We start from the raw sequence: 20,715 nt of genomic DNA, 5'->3' as shown, positions 1-20,715 counted from the left end.
TATGCTTCTCTACCTTCAGTTTCATCCCATCTGATATACTCTCCACCTGTTGTCAGAATGATCTTTCTGATTATATCACTCCTTGAATAAAAGTTTTGAATGCCCTCCCATTGCCTTCGGGAAGAAGGTCAAACTCTTTATCATAGTGTGCCATGTTCTGCAGGATCTGACCTCTACATCTAAACCTCAGCACTTGCTGCTTTCTCTTATGCATTATTTGTTCCCAAGGGCATGATAAACTGTCCTAAACTTTCCCCAGGCTGCCGTATCTTCATATGTGCCATTCTAGATAACCCTTGCTTGTCCTTTAGGATTTAGCTGCAGAGCCATTCTCTCCAGAAAACCTTCCACAAAGGTGGGTATGGTGGGTCCAGTGGATTCCAGTGGGACTGCTTGGATTTCTCTACTGCCTCAGGACTGAAACATTCATTCCCTAACTTCTGAGAGTGTTGGTAACAGATAGATCTCAGCCAAGTTTCATTTTGGAGATTGACCTTGGTTGAAGAGAGCCACTTGGTTAAGGTTATGCCTTCCTTCCTATGGGCAGCCCATATGCAATGACTAGTTGATACAAAAGTACAGAGGCTTGGTCCTATTGTCCCAGTTGGGACAATTCTTTAGGGCATCCTATCCCTATAATCTTCCTGTGAAAAGGCTGAGAACTTTGTTGTAACTGCATCATAGCCCAACTTCTTCTTCTGCTCAGTTTCTTTCACTTCCCCTACAGGCGATCAGTCCTGAAAGCAAGACTCCTATGTACAAATCTCCACCTTACAGACTATTTCACAGGGAACTACATAGCAACACTGACTTAGGACTCTCAACATTACTTGCTTATTTCTATCACAACTCTTATCCCACTCTATCATCATAATTGTCTGTTTACTTGTGGGGCTATGCCTAAGTACCGTGAGCAACTTGAGAACAGGGATTTTCCATTTTGTCTTTTTACCTTCACTTCCTTTTTGTCTTCATTTATTAAATCTCTTTGAATAAATGAATAAGTAATTAAATGCATGTGATCACCATCTTCAAATTCCTTAGGGATTTTTCTAAAATCAACTCAATCCTTCCTGAACTTTATTTCCTTTAAGAATAGCCCCAGATAATCTGGATTGTGTCTTCCAAGATGTATTTTAGGTTTGATCTTATTTGTGTTTCATGAAATTGTGAATTTGGATTTGAAGCATGGATTTGAAGATCTGGATTTAGAAGCCTGGATTGAATTTTCAGTCATCATAACTGTGTGACTTTGGGCAAATCATATAACCTCTTCATGTCTCAATTTTACAGCTGGACAATAGTAATATCTAACCCATAGATACTCGTTGGTTGTAAGTAAATTAGGTAGTATCTGTATGAAATGATGGCACATAGTAGATACTCAGTAAATTTTAGCTCCATCTCCCCCCTTCCCCGCCTTTTCTTCTTTTTAGATCAAACTTACTCTTCCTAGAGAAGTAAATTACAGAATTACAAAAAAATAAATTACAGTAGTTTGCTCTTACTGAGATGATCCCAGTAGCTCTTGTTATCTTCTCACCCCACTCCCCTGCCTTCCTGACACATGGAAAAAATCTGTCATTCTCTGCTACTGTTCTTATTTTAGTAGGGAAAAAAAGCATCTACTAAAAGCATCTACTCAACAGTGCAAGTCCCTGCTTGCTACAAGTTTTGTTAAATTTATTGTGAAGCATCAAACTTGCTAGTGACTAGAGAGGCATGACTAGATATGTCTGACAGTGAATCAAAGGTGAGTTAAATGACATGAATGTAACACTACCTGGTGTGTTTCAGTGAAGCATAGAAAGGGCTAAAATGATTAACATAAAGCACCAAGAAAAGGTTAAAAATATGGTAGCAAAGTATCCCATATTTAGGTAACTGATTCACTCCTATTTCCAGTTTTCTTCTTCCCAGTACTTGGAAAATCACATTTCTCAGTTCCCTTGTCGTTAACAAGACCCTGTGATAAGCTCTGGACAATTACTGGGAGCAGAAGTGTTGCATCATATATAAGGAGGACTTTTGAGTCAGTGACCAATTCTCAGCTAGAAATCTGGAATTTTGAAAATCATATGCCTTGTACAGTCTCTTAAATCTGGAGCAAATTCTGTAAAAAGTGAAATAAACTTTCATTGTATTAAACTGCTGAGGTACTCAGGTTACACATTACCTTAACCATTTGGTTAAAACTTAACCATATCTGACCAAAGCTCTGGGGCTCATGAGGACTCAGGATAAATTTGAATAAACAAAACATCTCAGGAAAAAGAACCATGGCCAGCTGTCTCAGAAAACAGAACTGGAAGGTTGTTCATGATCCTTGTTGCCCACATCTACTCTGTTGTTCTACAGTAGAGTAACTTAGCTATTCCCTTTTATTATGCTCTCTTTTGTGTCTGTCTTCTTCCCCCACTTCCAATGGCCAGTTTACTTTCTCTGCATCATTGCATCTCTTCATCCCTGAAACATTCATCTTTCAAAGAGAGAGAACTCAGTTCATCCAAGTTAGGCAACTATCAGAAAGTGTTCTTGAACCAGACTACGTACATTTCTGGGCAGTCTACAAAGGGGCTTTCCTTGAATTAGATGCCATCCCCTGATCCAACTAACAACCATGGGGTTGGGTTATGAGATACAAAACATGGCCCCTCATGCTTAAAAGGAGGAACTATGGGTTGGAGTCCATTTTGGTTTGTCCAGTAAACTGGAACACAGACCTGCAGGCCAGTGAGAGGATAGTACTCCATTGCTGTACCCACAGGGCATTGAACTGGTTGTGCAAGTACCTTGGTCTTGACCTAGAAATTGACCTGGGACTTCTGGGTAAGGACAAAATTTTTGTTGAGTTGACCATGAATCTTACTAGATGAGACAGAAAAAGTGGATCCAATGATCCTGGGTCAAATGCAGGAACTCGATGGCTTCTTTGATACTTTTGATCAAGACCTAGATAATCAATTTTGAGAGTGTTTTGGTTGGTAATAGGTACAAAAGGCAACAGTTGTTTTAGAGCAGTGAAATAATCAGTGATTTAAAAGTGGTTTCGATGTCTGAATATAAATTAGGGACTTTGGGTTATGGACATTGGGGAGGGTATGTGCTATGGTGAGTACTGTGAAATGTGTAAGCCTGATGATTCACAGATCTGCACTCCTGGGGAAAATAATACATTATATGTTAATAAAAATTATTTTTAAATAAATAAATAAATAAATAAATAAATAAATAAAGGGCTATTTCACTTCAACCTGAGCATTTGGTTGATTTATTCATAAATGTGAAATAACAGCTTCCCTTTGCTTACCTGCCATAGTTTCTTACAAATACTCTTATTGATGTATGGTAGTCTCTACTTAGAGTGTATTTATTTACTGTCTTAGAATGTTTATTTCATTTTAAGCTCCACTCCTTACCTGTCCCTATTGTTTAACATTCTCCTGAGGAACCTTATTATCTTTCCTCTGCAGTGGTATCATCTCCCTCACTGGCTCTCCAGTCCACTCCCAGTCAAAACCCTCATTGCCTCTGAGGTGATTTCAATTGAAGTTAGGAGGAAAAGAGTGAATTAAAATGCTATTAACTAAGCTAAGAATTTCTGATAGTTAAGTGACAAAATAAAAATAGTGCAGAAAAGGTTTTTGATCAGAGCTGTTTTCCTACAGTTCTTTAAATTATTGTAGTTAGGTTCTTTCAGCTTTCTTTAGACATTACAAACAGAATAGAGGCCTCCAATACTAGCTTTTGGTCAGAGGTAATGATACAGGATGAAGGTGGCGAATTCAATATTTTTTGAGAAACCATTACCACATTTCAAGGAATTTTAAAGGTTATCATTTATAATATGCATTCTTATTTCAGGGATGTTAAGTGGTAAAAAAGGTGTTCCAAAAATTCTACCAAAATGTGGCACTGGATTGGTACACTGTAAGGAAATGGCAGAGGAGTGGAGTGAGTGCTGAAATTTAATTGAGACCAGGTTCAGCTTCCAGTCGTGCCCCTTATTAGCTGTGAGACCCTTGGCAAAGCATTTAACTTCTTTGAGCCTGAGCATCCTCATCTGAAAGATGGGGATAATAATAGCTACAAGGTTATTAGATGTTTTACATAAGCTATTGTACACGAACTATCTTGACACATGGCAGGTACTCAGTGGGTGTTAACTGAATTTGAATCTGCTTTTTAAGCACCCTGTAGTCTTGAGGAAAGAAAATCTGTCCTATCAAAAGGATTGATAGAAGACTGGAAAGAACTCTCTGGTTGGTAGAGAAGACTTCGGGTGAATGCCCGACTCCTTTGGACTATTTTTGACTTGATAATAATTTGCTTGTTGTTCCTTTATTCATTTATTCCTTCACTCAGTCATTATTTTGGAGGTTCCTACTTTTTGTCAGGCAGTAGGGATTTAAAAAATGAATAAGACATGGTGGTCTCTGCAGATCACAGAACCTGGTAGAAAAAGAAATGCATCTAACCAAATAACTGTGAACAATTAAACTATCTATTCTTTTAAAATTTGCAAACCTTTCCATTAAAGAAACAATTTTTAAAAACAAGGTAGAGTACCAAAATATTCTGTGATTTGTAAATTGTTATAGAAGCACGGGTGATCCAAACCAAACTCATCAAAAAGAAAATTCCCTCTTTCAACTTTTCCCTCTTTTTAATTTTGACTTTGGCATCAGGACACGTTTTGTTACTCTTTTGCTCTCACACTGCATCTGTTACCTTCTCTATCAGGCAAGTATAGAAAGTAAATCATCAGGCGAGAAACAATAAGCTCAGCACACATGTAGAATCTGAAACAAAGTTGGAAGACATAATTTTAGCTCTACCTGTTTTCACAACACTTTGCATATGGAATACTGAATCTATAGAACTTTTAAGGTCTTTTTGTTTTGTTTTGTTTGTTTTTTGGTGAGGCAGGATGGCACAGTGGGAAAATAGAGGCCTAAGAATCAGAATAAGTTTAAATTTTTACTTTACCACTTACTAGTTGTGTAGGGAAGTTCTTTAACCTCACTGACTCTCAGTTTCCTTATTTGAGAAAACGAGCCATAATAATACAGGATTATAGTGAACACTATGCACCCACATATGACTTCAACAAATATAAGTTATTACTCAAACCTTAAGACACAAAAGAAAATATTTTCTGAGGGCAACTGCGTGGCTCAATCATTAAGCATCTATCTGCCTTTGGCTCAGGTCATGATCCCAGAGTCCTGGGATCGGGTCCTGGGTCAAGCTCACTGCTTGGCAGGAAGTCTTCTTCTCCCTCTCCGATGCCCCTGCTTCTGTTCCTGCTCTCTCTGTCTTTCATTCTTTCTCTATCAAATAAATAAATAATATCTTTAAAAACATATATATTTTCTGAGCCCTTGGATAACTGTATAAAATACTCAAATACTTTAAATACAGATCGTGTATATTAGGGGCAGAATTTGACTTGATTATATTAAGCAGCAAATAGTTATTAAGATTGTCTTAATTTGGGACACCTATATTGACAAAGTCATTACAAGCTGTAAATGCCTAGCTAGAATGGGGAGCTCTGGGAACGAGGCTGGGCATAGGTTGCAGACAGTCAAGATGGGAGTGTGGAGTGGGGGATTAAGCTCTGCCTCCTGGAGGGGCAATGTCCTTAAATAATATTTGAGTTCTTTCGTAAGGAAGAATTTTTTTTCTTAATTAATTAATTAACTTTTATTCATTCATTTATATTACTATGGACTTACAAATATTTTATATTTTAGGTAGTAATCTAATGCTATGTTGTTTATTTTGCTGTTCAAATTGTTCCAGCTTTGTCCATGGGGAGCCCTTTCAGGTTGTTTCCTGTGCCCCTTCGACATATTCTGACCCTTTTGTGGTTTTGAGCATTTCGTTGTTTTCTGGGACTATAAGATGTTCTAGGCTCATTTTGCATTTTCTCTGCTCCAGTTCTAAAGTCAGCCATCTCTCCAAAGAGCCCTGGTTCCTTTTGTTAGGGAATGGCATTTAGAAAACAAAATCTGGGTCCTGTGTGTGCTCAACAAATATTTTCTGAGCATTTTCTATCAGCCTGGAACTGTTCTGGGTACTGGAGATGGAACAACAAAGTTCTCTGACCTCATGGAAATTACGTTCTAATGAATCATGAAATACTATGAACAAAATGATACTATGTTCATGATACTATGAACAAAATGTCTAGAAGAATACTTGGTTTATAACAAGGGCTTAATAAATGTTAGCAACTTCTTCCCTCTCCCTCTAACTATACTTGCTCTGAAGTTGTTCAAATCCCTTTCTTAGGGATTAGAGCTAACTGGGCTGGGCGGAGGGCTAGAGCTCCATGCAGAAGTGAGCATAGGGGTTGTTGCTGTCGCCTAGCTACATAACACATGTGTTCTACAAAGCATGTTTGAAGTATCCCTGAGAAGGCAAATCAATGTCTATAACAGAAGATCACCATCACATCTAAACCTAACCCAAGAGCTCGAACTATTGCCAGGAGATGAGGCAGAAACTCAGAAAAGCAGTTAACCAAAACCAACTGTGGAAGCTGAGTATAAGTTGAATCGGGTAAGAAAGGTCCTGACTGAAGTCTGAATGAGGTAACAGAGCTGGGTCTTTATTGGGTCCTGCCTCTTTGGTACAGGAAAACTTGGCTGTTCATAAGCTCAGGCAAAGCAAACATGCTGGATCTCTGAATGCCCATCTCCCTGCTTTGCAATTCCCCCCATATTTTTTGTCCGCTGCTACCCGCTGCCCTGTCATGTATTCTAGGGTTCAGGTAGAAGAAAGCTTAGTGCAGGTATAATGTTGACACCACCATGGCCCCACTATCCCCCAGAGCCACAATGCAGGTATGAGAGCAAGCTGTTAATAGCTACCCCCAGAATTGAGGCTCACTTAAGGGAATACCATGTCTCTCTGCTTTCTACCTTTGTGTCCAAGTCCCCCTTGGTGCTGGGTGAACTGGGAAGTTGCTACGTGGGAAGGTCCATGGTGAAGAGTGGGAACACATGGTCTTAACTGGGTATCCAGATTGTGAACAGAGAGAGAGGCAGAGGTTAGCACCAGGGAAGTTGTCAGCAGAATCATGCCTGAGGCTACAGACGAGGAAATAACCCAGGAGGTTAAAATCTAGAAAGTCTGAGAACTAGTAAAGAAAAAAGATGTAGGTGTAGGACACCTGAAAAGGTGTAGACAAAGGCTGAAGGTGTTAGGGCTCCATGTGCCCAGTTACATATGGTGATGGCTGCTGAATGGGTGAGCTGGATAGGTTCAGGTGGTTTTCCAGGCCTGGACCCAGAAGCTCCAGGGGACTAACATTGCCCCTTCTTTTATAGTGATAGCAAACAATGAACAATTACCTATTATAATGATAAGAAAATTACTTCCTATGTTAATGATTTATAATAATAAATTCTATATAAATAATGAATGGAAATTTGGCTTCTGATGTCATTTTGAGGTTGTGATAACATTTTAAGAGACAAAACTCACCAAAATCCAGTGAAATGAATCCAGTATTTAAAAAAATTTTTAAAAAATATGTTGACTCAGGCCTGTCCTTCTTAATCTCATCTTGGGGCAGGAAGAGGTCAACCAGTTGTAAAAAAAAAAGTTTGGCATCCCCTTGTCCCTTTATTGCCTGGCCCCTTAACTAGAGACTATGACATCATGGAGTTTAGAGGAGGACAAGGCCCAGAGGAGAGAAGGGATGGTATTAGGGCCAGATTATCATATCTTCTATCACTGTCCTCTCATAAAACCTGTTCTCCTGGCACAATCTTGCCAAAAGTATGCTGACAAATGCTTAAAATGCAAGTCAGGATCAATGCATGGACAATCATGCAGGAGGATGGTGGGGATGAGATGATTTGTCCTCAAAGTCAGGCATAATGTCCTCTCACCTCTATGCACATCAGGACACTTGGAGAGCATGTTCTGTACCCTGAACAGGATATTTTAAAAATCTTAGCTGTTTCAAAGTAGAAAATAAAGTCCAGCAAGATTTTAAATTAATTTCTATGTCTCCTTGGCAGCTTTAATATTAAATATAGTAAATATCTAGGGTAAACCAAGTAGCCACAGGGGAAAATGATATTTCACACCTCTATTTTGGAATTATGTGTGAAGTTTGCCATATCCCTCATGTTGAATATCACATAGTTAAATTGATTTTCACCCCAGTTGAACATGATGATCTGTAATTAAATTATTAGTCATTATTCTGTTGCATAAAAATATTTGATTTCTCAACTTATGGTCAAAGTCTATAACAAAGGTTGCTGGCTTATGAGTTGATATTTGCTGAGACTTATGCAAGCTTATAAAAAATTAATTAGCAGAGGCTAAAGAAAAGAATAATTTGAGATATTATTAGGTCCTCTGTTAAAAAATAAAAAAAGAAACCGTTATGAAAATTTAGATTCAGTTTCTAATAGAAGAATAAAACCTAAAGGGCATTTGATTCCTTAACAACTGAGCACTAGAACTCTGCAGTTCTCTGGCATATATTAGCCATGCTTAAAATTCCCTCTTTGTGCTGAGGAGGACATACTGGCAAAGCAAGTAGAGCTGGGAAGGCGATTATCCTGTCCCTGCTTAGTATGTGTTTCCTCTGCATTTTCCTCTCCCTCTCCCAATTGCTTACGGTGTAGTTCTTATCCTTTCCTCCCTGTTTCCTTCTCATTCTGTCTAGCCATGTTACCTTTGCTTCCTTCCCTTCTAATTTAAAATCCCCTTTTCTTTCTTCCCTCCCTTCTCCTTCTTCCTCTTGGGCAATCCTGAATACTGGTGATTAAGAGTGTGGGCTCTGGAAGCAGATTAAGGCTTCCAATTCTGGCTCCGTCATGCACTGAGTGATCTTGGGTGAGTGAGCTACTTAATCTTGTCCTGATGCCACTACCTTGGATCGGTCAAGGTTTGATTAGGGAAACAGAACAGCTAGCGTGGGAGGCCTTGTGAAAGTGAAGATCAGACAGGCATGACCAATTGCAGGAATGGGCCTGTGAGGAGGGAGCTGTAAAGAAGTCCATGGGGGAGCTGCAGCCTTGGAAGGTTTGAATGCAAGTATCCAGTGATGCTGCGTTTCATCAGCAGGGCCAGAGGTCCTCCAAAGAACAGGATGTGGAGTGGAGGAGAACGAACTGGCATCTCTATGTCTGCCACTGATGCTTCTAACCATGATGACCTCCAGAGAGTGATGGCTGCTGCTTACTTCTGCATTCCAAAGCTCATGTGAATTCCACTTTTAGCCAAATCAAACCCAGAACCATACAGGGAAGTGGTTCTGGAAAACTAGGTCTAACCTAACCAGGTTTTTGCAGTACAAACCACCATATGAGTCATTTTCAAAATGTAGTTTTTAAGAATTCGTAACCCATGGAGATGTTGTGAAAAGTAGACAAGACTTAATATATATAAAGAAAGTACTTATCACCGTGTCTGACACATTGTGAGCACCCGGTAAATAAATTCTCCTTTGTTTTCAATCCATTTACTCTTACGTTGTATCTTCTACCTAGGCCCTATAACCAGATTTCTCACTGTCATTGGCATTGTATCATCAATGCTCCGGATTATTAACAAATGATGTGGGAAGTGTTACCATAAAATATATATTATTTTATTGAGTACTTACTAGGTGATATGACTGCACCTTTATATGCATCAACACACAAGATGCTGACAACAACCCTATGAGCTAGCTACCATCATCATTCATGTTAAAAGTTGAGGAAATTGAAGTAGAAAGATTATTTTCTTGCCCCAAATCTCAAAAGATTTGAACGCAGTACCTGTTTGTTTACAGTGGAATAATGTAAGCCCAGCCCTTTTAAATACTCTGTTGCCAATAGAAGTGGGAATACCACCTGTCAGAGGATTATTGTCAGGAATATAGCAACTTCAGAATTTACAAAGGATCTCAGAATTCCCTTTTTGTTGTTATTGTTTCACACAAAAGTGGGGCAAATTCTAAATCTGCTCTCCATGATACAGACTACACCACCAGTGGTCAAAAAGGACTTGGGAGGGGGCAGTGTTGGGTGAAGCAGCTTTGATCAAGCCAATAGAAGGTTGAGGGACTTGAGAGATGGCGGAAAGTTGAAGAAAGGTTGAAGTTAGTTTGTAATTAGATACAATTTTACAACCTAAAACTTGAAAAACTTGTTCTAAACGGACTCTATGGTCCCGTTTAAAGCATGGCCTTGTGACTTTTATTGGAATGCAAAGTCCAGCAAGGAACTCTGTCTTCTGGCCTAAGCTCAGGCAGAAACTTCAAATCTGCACCTCCATAGATTGTACTCGATGGGCTTGTGCTACCTTTTACATACTTCTAAAAAAATTTAATGTTTTCGGGTGGGGCTTATCACAGTTCCCATTCATCCGTCCTTATCTGTCAAGTAGCCTTACTTCACTCATCGAATATTATATCCCTTAACCTAGAAGACATTGAGTGTCTAATTCCTGCAAAATAACCATCTCTAAAAAGACAGATTTCAGGGGCACCTGGGTGGCTCAGTGGGTTAAAGCCTCTGCCTTCGGCTCAGGTCATGATCCCAGGGTCCTGGGATCAAGTCCCACATCGGGCTCTCTGCTCAGCAGGGAGCCTGCCTCCCTTCCTCTCCCTCTGCCTGTCTCTCTGCCTACTTGTGATCTCTGTCTTTCAAATAAATAAATAAAATCTTTAAAAAAAAAAAGACAGATTTCAAAGGGGTTGGCTGGTCTTGGATTTCCACATGGAAATTAGCAGAGATGAGGGGCATGAATCCTCTCAATTCTTTTTTCCTACTCCTCTGGCCTCTCACCTCTGAACCCATTATTTAAAGTTCTTTACTGATAAACTTGCTGTGTGGCATTCTGACAACCACTTGGTTTGCCTTCTAAGAAAGAATATCTGAGTTGCTTAAAAGCCCAGTAGTGGAACCACATAATTTCTCCTTTGCCAAACATGACAGGCATTTGTAAACAAAAAGTCCTGAGACATAAAGGCTGAGAGTGAAGCAGAAAATCTGAGGCTGTTCATAGTTAGACCAGGCTCAATCCCTGCAAATGCACCTGGAAAAAAGTTAATTGTGTACTTTTCAGTTTGTAGGGCTTGCAGTTTTGAAGTGTGGTATTAGGGAAATATTTGATTTCCTATGGTTTGGAACACCTGTGGTATGAAAATTTGAAGTTATCAGAATATGATACATGATAGTGTTTTAGCTATGTTGACAAGCATGTTTGGGATTGAGATTGTTGTCTGTCAAAAATAGGGCTAGTATTCATTGAATTTATTAACTGTCACTGAAACCTGAGACATGATAATGATGGTGTGGTAAATGTGTTTGGTTCAAAAACTTGTTTTGGTATTTTACAATACAGACTGACAAAAGTTTGTGATGTAGAATTTAAAACATGTGGGTGTAGTTAAGGTAACCAAAGTATTTATTGGAGAACACCTTTTCAATAACAATACAGAGAAAAATGGGACTATATAGAATCTAGCTTGCTAAAAGGAGGCATAGAACCTGTTTTTTTATTACAAAAGACAAAGCTTTCTAGAAATTTTCATATTTCTCCCAGTGTGCTCAGTTTCCTGGTTTGTGGTCCTCAATCTGAGCATATCATCTTCACCAGCCCCTTACCTTCGTTCTAGCACTTGTATCATCACTATAGATACTTTTGCTTGTATGGGTATTTAAATCAAATTATTACTTTTTTAAAAAAAGATTTTATTTATTTATTTGAGAGAGAGAGACAGTGAGAAAGAGCATGAGAAAGGAGACGATCAAACGGAGAAGCAGCCTCCCCATGGAGCTGGGAGCCCGATGGCGGAACTTGATCCTAGTATTCCGGGATCATGACCTGAGCTGAAGGCAGTCGTTCAACCAACTGAGCCACCCAGGCGCCCTAAATCAAATTATTACTTTTAATTGAGTATAAATGTTATAGTTTTGTTATCCTACCCCCTGGCAACTTTCTAGTCTCTGCTGTCAGAGACAAAATATTTGCTTATAATGTATGGAATAAGATGGCTGTAAGTACAGTCTTATTTTTTAAAAAATGTTTAGTTGTGGAAATAAAAATCTCAATAAACATATTGAATATTATTCATTTGGAAGTCTATACCAGTTTAACACTTAATTACAATTTCGGAATGTGTGCAATCATGCACTTAACATAATTAAGTTAATACAAATCCAAATTCCTTGTACACTAATGATGACTTCCAGAGCACATTACATCTTTCTCATTTTTATTCTCAGTATAGCACATAGAGAACTGGCCTATATAATAAATGCACTTTTAGAACAGTAGATTTTTCTCAATTTCAAGGATTCTTTTGAGTACTCGGGAAAGTATATAGAACCAATAAGGTGCTTGCACCTTAGAAATCAAAGCAGTCAAATGATTTGTTGATGATTTGGAAGAAGAAGGTGAAGATTACGTTCAATCGTTGAGTGGGGAACAGTTTTATAGGAAAGGGAGTCTAAGTCACCCAGTTAATATTAACAATAGCAGCAATAATAATGAACTGATTGAGCCTGGAAGAATAAGACTCCCCTTTCACCAGAATGTTAGCATTACTTGAGCTGTGCTGTCCACTAGAACTTTCTACAATGATGGAAATGCCCTATAATCTTCACTGTCAAATTTAATTTGTGCTATTCCAATAGCCACTAGTTGTGTGTGACTATTGAGTATTGGAAATGTGGCTAGTGCTAGTGAGAAACTGGATTCTCCATTTTATTAATTTTAATTCATTTAAGGTTAAATTTAAATAGCCACATGTGGTGAGTGGCTACTGAATGGAGAGTGCAGTTCTCAAGTGTTATGGATAAAGCTTCTTTGAGCAATTTCTTTACTTCACTCATTTATCAATGCACACACATATATGTTTTTTACATTCATTAATTCTGCAAATGCTTTTTGGGCTCTTTCTTTGTTTCAGGCACTAGGAATACAATGGGGTGCAAAACTAACCCAGACGCTACCCTCACGGAATTTATAATGCCTCATGGAATAGATGAACACAAATCAAATAATCACGTATTATAATCCCACGTAGATAGTTGGAATTAGGAAAATGTGAAGGTTGTAAGATCATCCCATTTGGACAATTTCTTTGAGAAAATCCAGGCTTTTCAACTTTTTTAGTCTTCTGATTTCCCCCAAGGAAGTGACCTCTGACCTGGGATCTAAAAGCTGTTTCACCCTATGAAATGGATAGATTTTATCAGTTGACACTACAGACATCAAGCAGGATTGGTAGAAACACATTTAGAAAATTATCATACTGATTGTATGTGTAAATAAAATCACTGTTTCTCTTTAGAAAGAAGAAGAAGAACATCAGGAGCCTGGTGTTTTAAGGAACATTATAGTTGTCAAAATTGCAAGAAGAACAGTTGATTAGAGGATATCCAGGGAGTTTCCAAGTCATTTTGTCTCAGTGTAAAAAGGCAGAGACCCTCTGAAGAACTTTTTCCTCTTTTATTAAAATAACGTGTAGAAAAAAAAACTCGTGCACACACCTGGGTATAATTAAGAAGTCAGAGGTCACATAAATTACATTTCCTTGAAGAAATATTTTAATATTCTTGGAAACCTAGACCACTACTGAATGCTAAGTTTCTATTATAGACAAACTATGTCTTTTGCAAATATGCCATATGAAATAGGACTGATCTTTCCTATCTGAATATTTCCCAGTGCCCTAGGATGGTTATCTGTGAAACAGATGATCTGAGGGTTCAGGAAATAAAGCTAACCAAAAGGAGCATAAATAGTGAACAGAAGAATCTAGTTTGCATGTAGAATTTCAATCTCCCTGAAAGTTCTAGCTGATAATCTAATTTAACCGTGAAAATGATAAATGATAATTTGAAAATAATTATGTACTCTTAAGTAAGAAGCCACTAAAGTACGGCGGCTCAGAATTAACATAGCATGTGACACTCTGTAATTTTACTTGCTGTAATCTTAATTTGGGGTTTGGAGTCAGGGTGGCAATGCCTCTTCAAAACATCCTGACCCTGGTAAAATATCCAGGCAGGATCTAAGGGAAATATACTCTATCAACCTCAAAAGGGTATAAAGTTGTCTCTACCACTTCTGCCAGTACCATATTTTGTAATAAATCTGTCCAGTTTTATGGAATGCTGCCAGATGGCTGAGCTCTATCCTTCCTCCCACCCTTTACCCAATGTGTCCGAAAGCATCTGAATTAGGCTAGGGGCAGGTCTTCATCAGAATTATATTACATTTCATTAACAGAAATCACTACATAACACACCTACGGAACATTCTGGAGATGTGTGTTATATAGAGCCATGGAGAACTCTTGGGTTGATGCAGTACTGACGGTTTTATGTCACCTACAAATATTGACACATAACCCCCCCCCCCGCCCTCCTGTAAGATCTTCATGAGTGGTCAGAGGGAGGGGATACTGTCTCAAATTTCAAGTCTGCAGATACTCTGAAGCCCCTGTGCTTTGTTGATTGTTTTCAATTTTCTATAAAATTCACACTGACTGCTTTCATCAGGATATGTGCTCATTCTCTTCCCAGCGTCAGGCATTGGTTCTAGGGAATTCCCTAAGTTGATATTACCCTACACTGACTCTTTCTGACCTACCTTTTTTATATGAAGGAGTTCCTGTTGCACAGGCTTCTGTGTGTGGAGGGGGAGACAGGGAAAAATAGTGGTTAGGGGAACAGAATTCCCTTCATTTCACCAGTGGTCACTAATGGCCTACCTGTCTGGTCAGTCCTGTCAGTTACTGTCCTTTTTCAATGAAAATATTTAAAGGATTTGTTCTTCTAGAAAATGCAGCCTAGCCTGAAAAGTTGTCTTTAAGGTTGAGCTGGAGTGGCTGGTCCCTACAAGTTTCCACGTTCTGAACACAGATTTACTGTAGTAAAGAAAAATCTAAGTCAAGTGTCTGAAGAACAGGGTGTGATTTAGCTAAAATTGCCAATTTTGTTACAGCATGTTTGGAAAAGTTGCCCCCGAACCGGCTGTCATGAGTATTTCTTAAATTAAAATAATTCCCACTGAATCTTTTGAAAGCAAATAGTTGATGTCCAAGAATCCTCTCAGAATAAACCATGGTAAAGTCTCATCAGGACAGGGGACTTTGTCTGTGGCACTCACCTCTGCATGCCCAGGGCCTGGCACTTCGCAGATGCCATAAATCTGCGTTGACTGTGGAATGAAGAGAAATTATTTATGCCACAGTTCAGCCATACCAGGAGCCTGGCTTTGTGCTTCATCCTCCTGTTAAAGCTCTCCCTAAGTAAGCTCTAAAACTTGTGGATGTTACAGTACACGTTCCTCAAGTAAGTTTTGGAGGATGACCTCAATATGGTCCAAGTCCTATGTGGCAAAGATAAACCTGGACTAGTATGGACCCATCCTAAAACTCCCCATGGGTTCAGTTGCTGGCCGAGATAAGGCACACCCCAAGATGGTCTCAAGAGGACAAATGTTGAATGGAACAATTGCTACCTCCAGCTGCTTTTGACACAAGTATTTCGTGGAGGGGGGAACAGAGGAGGACGGCATATTCACTATTCATGGACAGACTCTTTTCATTTTTATCCTGTAGGCTTTGTTAGCTAATGATAACTAGCTGAAGGTAAGATACACAGGTCAGATACCTGTATCTACTGGGCACTCACGTAAGGGGAAAGAGCAAGGAGCAGTAGCCACTTGCCTTTATTAGAAATGGTATGGTGCCCTGGCAGTGCTCTGCCAGTCAGCTTTGGCTTGGGTGTGGACTGGGCAATTCACCACCAAGAAGTCCTCAGGGGAGAAAGGCTTAAGGGGAGGGACAGTGAGGTAGATGAGCCACCAGATTGAAACGTAGGTTCAAATATATCCATCTCATCCTTACCTCATCGGCCAAGCATTAGAGGAATTAAGTTGCTCCTGCAGTTAGTGTGCCTCAGTTTCCCCAAGTTTAGCCAAGGGCAGAGTATACAATACCCTAGAGGCTGCTGCTTGCAGCAGGAAATAATGCTCTTGTATGCATCACTAAGCACAGTATGAAATTAGTCCCCAAAGGGAGGAGGCATGACCAATGTGTATCAGATGTTCAGGCTTTCTGTGTGATTCCAGCCAGGGACAGGGATGTGGCTACCAGGAACACAGGATTTGGGGAGATAAATGAGCTTGGAGGCAACCAAGGCTCCAGGCTAACCCCACAGTATAAAATGCATGGCGGGGGGGTTGGGGGGATTGTATGGGAAGGAGGGCTCGTGGGAGACAGTGAAGGAAGAGTGAGGGAGGGAGAGATCTTTGCAAGTGGCATATTAGAGCTCATGTGAGCTGGCTTGGTCACCCACCAGCAGTATGACCTTGTCTAAGTTAACCTTCCTGGGCTTCACTGTCCTCATTTTTAAAGTGGGGATCAGGAAAGCACCTATGTCATTGTGTTGTTAAGAAGGGCAAATTCATAAACAGAAAACATATAGGTCTGTATCTGGCCAAAAAAACCCAAAAGCTAAAAAGGTCAATAAACATTAGCTCTTATTATCTGTAGCTCAGGCTTGCTTTTATGATGTGGTTTGACTTGTTTATTGATGATTTGTACCAAGGCAGCTTCTTGTATAGAGGTCCCACTGGATATCACTTCATAGTGAATAAACTCAGGTACACCTAAAAGCTGGTGATCCTTAAGAAATGTCCTTAAGGAGATTACAACTGCCATTAACTATGAATTATTTGGTTAATTCAGTGTTACAAATAAAAAAGAATGCAAAAAAAAAAAGGCTTTCCTTACATCTGTACTCATTTGATAACATAATAGAACACTTAGTGACTCACTGTCTCACTTGTTTTAATAAAAAGGCAATTAAAGAACTTCACAAAAGAGAGAGTGTGCATCTTAAGAGGGGTTCTTTTCTTCTGCAGGAATATATTCTCATTAGGTCGTTGGTCAGTCTGCATCTGGGGTTTGGGAGTGAGTGCTGGCTTGAGGCAGACCTCTGTACCCAGGTACAACAGGATCTGATTAGAAGTCCATGAGAAGAAGAAAGATGCTGTGAGCTTTCAAATAACTACACGGATCTGAAATTCAATGTGTGATGTGGGCCAGGATGAGCCTTGGAGAAACACAGGGGAGAAGTTATTGTAAAAGCGATACATCACCTGGCCCAGTAGGAGAAAGGGGAATAGTAATGTAAAAAAGTAATGTAAAAAAATAATAATGTAAAAAATAATGTAAAATAATGTAAAAAAAAAAAAAAATCCCGGAGGGGTGCCTGGATGTCTCAGTGGGTTGGACCTCTGCCTTCTGCTCAGGTCGTGGTCTCAGCAGCCTGGGATCAAGCCCCGCATCGGGCTCTCTACTCATCAGGGAACCCGTTTTCCCTCTCTCTCTGCTTGCCTCTCTGCCTGTTTGTGATCTCTCTCTCTCTGTGTCAAATAAATTAACTAATTAAATCTTAAAAAAAAAAAAATCCTGGGGTGTAAATGTAAATTTAAATCTTGGGGTGCAGGGGAAGTCAATAACCTTCTAGGTTAATCCCCACTACCTATTTACTATGGGAATACCTCTTTACCTTGATACAAGGTCATTTTAAATGTAAACCAGGAATAACATGGAGACATAATTATTATATCCTAAACATTAATCACAGCAAACAACTTTTTATTGACCCAGCTAGTTTGGGTCAAGAAAAAAATATCCTTGGTGTATTTTCACTGGAGTCTACCTTCATAGTGTAACTTGGGGGAGGGACTGATACTGGAGCGAGTGGTGGAAAGGCCTTATTCTTTAAGGTTTCTTCTATTATCAGTCTGTGATTAGTAGGTCCCTGATGGATGTTAATGCTAAGAAAAAGCATCATCAGGAACCTGGGTTTTAATACAGGGTTTTGCAAGCTCATAAAATATGCAGGGGTCTAGGGAGCAGGATGAGCCAAATTCAAGTCAATTGTTACCAGATTGTTTGCATTCAACCTTAGTTTACCTCTTATTAAAAAGGCAGTATGTTTTCAAGACAAATACTATGAATGTCTCATAAACAGAGCAAATTAGAGCTATACATTAAATTCTTATAGTTCATAAAGAAGGAAAGAGTTAAAAGGGAAAGAAAAAATTTCAACTTGATAACTTTGCAAGTTTAGAATCAGAATCTTGGATCTTCAGGGATGGTGTGATCCTGAATAGGCAACTTAGTTTCCCTACAGAGAGATTTGAGAAAATACCTTGATCTTTCTGCTATAAATTAGAAATACTTTATGAATGTTTTTTGTCAATGTCTACATAGCAGAAAATAAAGAAGCGATTGCTGATCATTCACTTTGGGTGATCCAGTGAAGACAGCAGAACAAGTCACAGATGAGATTTATTGTCCTTGACTTGCTTGCCTTGATTACGTAACTAATCAAGTGGCCTTAATTAGCCAGCTTTGTGTAGACTTCCCTCCATTTTGTACTCAGCAAATATGACTGCAGAGTTGTCTTCCTTGCCTATGAAAATGAGCAATGTTTATTTTAATCAAACCTGAAAGAAAATTTTAAGAGAGGACTAAAAACTAGAGAGTAGAACATTTTCATTTACTGAACCCCTACTTTGTACTTCCTTCTATCACCCAAAGGATGGCTCCACTCTCTTGGGTCACTTGCCTCTAGCTCAGGGGCTCTCAAATTTGACTCACTGTAGACTCACTTGGAGGACTTGTTAAAACAGATGGCTGGGCCCCACCTCCAGAGTTTCTGTTTCACAGGTCTAGAGTGAGACTGAGAATTTGAATTTGCATTTCTAACAATTTGCCAGTGATTGCTGATGTTGACCATCTTGGGACCATACTCTGAGAACCATAGAGGAAATTGGCCTCCTGTCAGCTCCTGAATTGTCCCATAATATTCTCTCCACCAACCCCCCACCATCAGTTATCTCTCCATTGCTTCTATCACTGCATGTCCGCATTGGGATCCCTGGACTCTAGCTGCTCCCTCTATGTGGCCCTGCTGGGAGCCCATTCCCCCCACCCCCAAATACAAGACTTGTATGATTTTTAATGGAAGGATAGGAGGGGAATTGCAAACAGAAGTGGATAATGTGAAACTGATGGTAAGTATGATTGTTCTAGTACTCCGTTCCTTAGCATTTTTTCATTATCACCCCCTAAGGAGACTTTTTAGTCCTTTTTTTCCTCCTACTTACACCCCATCCATTTCCTCATCCCTGCCCATGAAATTTAAACACTATGATACACTGTACATCTGTTTATTTACCGTAGCCTTTTTAAAGGGCCTTAAACCACTGTAATACCTAAGATTTTACACCAAGATTTTATCTCTACCAAGGACCAATTTTGTCTTCTTGGGGTGATACCACCCCTGCTAAAGGATGCATATTCTAGCAGAGTAAGGTAAAATTACTAAAGCAATTTAAACTGTCCATGTTTTCTTTGTGGGCACACTTAGTTCTTCACCTTGCTCTAGTGTTTCCACCTTGCTCTAGTGTTTCAAAGACTCTTCTTGTCTCTTCTCTCTGAGAGGGGTCCATTTTTTGGTTTTACCAGAGCTTATGTCCAGCTTTTCCCTGACCCTCTCTTTTTAGGAAAACCCATTTCCATTTCTCCCCCTCAGGTCTAAAAGGTGTGAGATGGAAAGAGAGACAGTAACGCCACCCAAGAAATCAAAACCTTATGTTCTCCTTCTTAGTTCTCTACTAGCTGGCCTCAGGGGTGAAACTCTCCACCAAAGGCGGAAACTCAATTTAAATGGACTACCAGATGCTTCCTTTTGTCTGACCAGGTAGTCTAACAATGCCACAACAGCATTTCCCAAGGTGTGAGTTATTCAGTTAAGAACAGCCCTGTGGGAACTTCTGTAGGAAGGTCGGTAGGAGGCCATGGCCCTCTAGGAAAGGTTCTTTCCATGGTTTCTTTCACTGTTGGGATGTGCAGGTTTTGAATGGCTGAACAGGAAACTCTCTCTCCTTTCTGTTCCTCCTCCCCACAATACACACACACACCACAAGCACATCATCAGTGCAAGTGCAACAATTATCAGAGACTGAGTAACCTAAATTCAAATTAAGAGTAAGAACCACCCCCTACCTTGTTTCCCTTCTAAATACAGCATATATGCCCAAATCCCTGTGCCCACAAGGGAGATAGAATTTTACATTTTTTTATGTAGAATACTTTCAGTTCCTTTCTCCTGTTGCCAAGATAATGCTCTAACTCCCACTGTGAGAACCTCACTTGAACAATTTGCCAAACAACAGAACCCCCTGCTCCAACTAGAGTTCAAAAATTAAAACTTTTTCTTTGCTTGGGACCATTACTTACTTTTGAGCTCAATACAGAAGAGAGGGAGTTTAGGCCTTGTTATTGGTCCCACCAGAGTAAACAGCTTGAAGAGATATGATCAGGTGGGAAGGTCTTGTTCCACTAGTCACACTTTTTAAAAAACGAAAATCTGTTTTATTGGGATAAGATGTATATTTTTGTGCTTCTTCTAGATGGAAAATGGGAGAAAAGTCACTTAATTCACCGGATAAGTTTTCACATCTAGGTCAGGTGATGGGTTGGCAGCCAACATGCAAAAAGACAGATGGCAGATGCTTGGATTGAGAACCACTCGGTCTGGTAGGCTGGAGATGGTGGGTGCAGTGTAATGGCCATCATCTGCCTAATTAGTGACTCCTACTTCCTAGCCTGGGAAGGACTGTAGTGGTAACCTAATGAACTTATTTATTTTATAT

The sequence above is a fragment of the Lontra canadensis genome, unplaced genomic scaffold, assembly GCF_010015895.1.
Source record: "Lontra canadensis isolate GAN:19392208 unplaced genomic scaffold, GSC_riverotter_1.0 scaffold50, whole genome shotgun sequence".
Classification (NCBI taxonomy): domain Eukaryota; kingdom Metazoa; phylum Chordata; class Mammalia; order Carnivora; family Mustelidae; genus Lontra; species Lontra canadensis.
This window is presented reverse-complemented; position numbering follows the sequence as displayed.